Genomic DNA, 2,500 nt, shown 5'->3' on the forward strand with positions numbered 1-2,500 from the left:
GCGGGCTACCACGGGGAAAGGTACGTGGACGGCCTGCTAGCGGGCTACCGCGGGTCTCGACGGCTGGGAAGGTACGCGGTCGGCCTGCTAGCGGGCTACCACGGGGAAAGGTACGTGGACGGCCTGCTAGCGGACTACCGCGGGTCTCGACGGCGGGGAAGGTACGCGGTCGGCCTGCTAGCGGGCCACCACGGGGAAAGGCACGTGGACGGCCTGCTAGCGGGCTACCGCGGGTCTCGACGGCGGGGAAGGTACGCGGTCGGCCTGCTAGCGGGCTACCACGGGGAAAGGTACGTGGACGGCCTGCTAGCGGGCTACCGCGGGTCTCGACGGCGGGGAAGGTACGCGGTCGGCCTGCTAGCGGGCTACCACGGGGAAAGGTACGTGGACGGCCTGCTAGCGGGCTACCGCGGGTCTCGACGGCGGGGAAGGTACGCGGTCGGCCTGCCAGCGGGCCACCACGGGGAAAGGCACGTGGACGGCCTGCTAGCGGGCTACCGCGGGTCTCGACGGCTGGGAAGGTACGCGGTCGGCCTGCTAGCGGGCTACCACGGGTAAAGGTACGTGGACGGCCTGCTAGCGGGCTACCGCGGGTCTCGACGGCTGGGAAGGTACGCGGTCGGCCTGCTAGCGGGCTACCACGGGTAAAGGTACGTGGACGGGCCTGCTAGCGGCCTACCACGGGTAACAGTAAGCGGACGGCCTGCTAGCGGGCTACCGCGGGTCTCGACGGCTGGGAAGGTACGCGGTCGGCCTGCTAGCGGGCTACCACGGGTAAAGGTACGTGGTCGGCCTGCTAGCGGGCTACCGCGGGTAAAGGTACTCGGACGGCCTGCTAGCGGGCTACCACGGGTAAAAGGTACGTGGTCGACCTGCTAGCGGGCTGCCGCGGGTGAAGGTACGCGGACGGCCTGCTTTGCGCGCTACCACGGCTGTCGACGGCGGGGGAAGGTACGTGGTCGACCTGCTAGCTAGCGGGCTACCACGGGTAAAAGGTACGTGGTCGGCCTGCTAGCGGGCTACCACGGGGAAAGGTACGTGGCTGGCCGGCCTGCTAGCGGGCTACCACGGGGAAAGGTACGTGGCAGGCCGACCACGTACCTTTACCCGCGGTCGAGACCCGCGGTAGCCCGCTAGCAGGCCTACCACGTACCTCTCCCCGCGGTACCCCGCTAGCAGGCCGACCACGTTACCTTCACCCACTCTTTCAAACCTTTTTTTATAAGGGCCACCGTGCCGTTATAAGCTCCAGAGACAAGCCGTACAGCTTGTCTCTGGGACCTTATATGGTCCGCGTTGGAGCATATATGGTCCGGGCTGGACCATATATGAACCAAACCTCTCTCTGACGCGACTTGGTGGACCATCGAAGGTCCAACGGATCTCTCTCTGTGGACCATATAAGGTGCACGGTGGGCCTTAAATGGTCCAGCGGGACTCTAGCGGGTCTCGATAACTACTAGGGTTAGGGTTAGGGTTAGGGTTAGGGTTAGGGTTAGGGTTAGGGTTAGGGTTAGGGTTAGGGTTAGGGTTAGGGTAACGGTTAGGGTTAGGGTTAGGGTTAGGGTTAGGGTTAGGGTTAGGGTTAGGGTTAGGGTTAGGGTTAGGGTTAGGGTTAGGGTTAGGGTTAGGGTTAGGGTTAGGGTTAGGGTTAGGGCTAGGGCTAGGGCTAGGGCTAGGGCTAGGGCTAGGGTTAGGGTTAGGGTTAGGGTTAGGGTTAGGGTTAGGGTTAGGGTTAGGGTTAGGGTTAGGGTTAGGGTTAGGGTTAGGGTTAGGGTTAGGGTTAGGGTTACGGCTAGGCTTAGGGCTAGGCTTAGCACCCACTGTAACCCTAGCTTATGTCCTGAGACAACCCTAGTTCAAACCTTCGCGAAGGTGTCGGACGCCAGCACACGGCCGATCAAGAGGGTGTACGATGCCTGCCTTCGTTACCTGACATTTTATCGTATCATGGAGAGACCTGCTGTAATATTCTTACGTGCGGCTTCCCGATGACAAAAAAAAATTGTTAAGACATACTTTTTGACTGGGGTATAGTTGGCCGGCCTTCGATGGTCGAGACGCTTACGTTCGGCTTCCCGATGAAAAAATTCCCAAGGGTCAACATTTTTTACCGACGATAAAGGTGGCCGAGAGACCCGCGGTAGTCCGCCCGCGTCTAACGTGCGACACCTCGATGAAAATTTCACCCACGTAAAATTTTTTTACCGAGGGTATAGTTTGCCGGCCTCGATGGTCGAGAGACCCGCGGTAGCCCGTCCGCGTCTAACGTGCGACACCTCGATGAAAATTTCACCCTCGTAAAATTTTTTTACCGAGGGTATAGTTTGCCGGCCTCGATGGTCGAGAGACCCGCGGTAGCCCGTCCGCGTCTAACGTGCGACACCTCGATGAAAATTTCACCCTCGTAAAAATTTTTTACCGAGGGTATAGTTTGCCGGCCTCGATGGTCGAGAGACCCGCGGTAGCCCGTCCGCGTCTAACGTGCGACACCTCGATG

Source organism: Mytilus galloprovincialis, unplaced genomic scaffold (assembly GCF_965363235.1).
Source record: "Mytilus galloprovincialis unplaced genomic scaffold, xbMytGall1.hap1.1 HAP1_SCAFFOLD_73, whole genome shotgun sequence".
Lineage (NCBI taxonomy): Eukaryota > Metazoa > Mollusca > Bivalvia > Mytilida > Mytilidae > Mytilus > Mytilus galloprovincialis.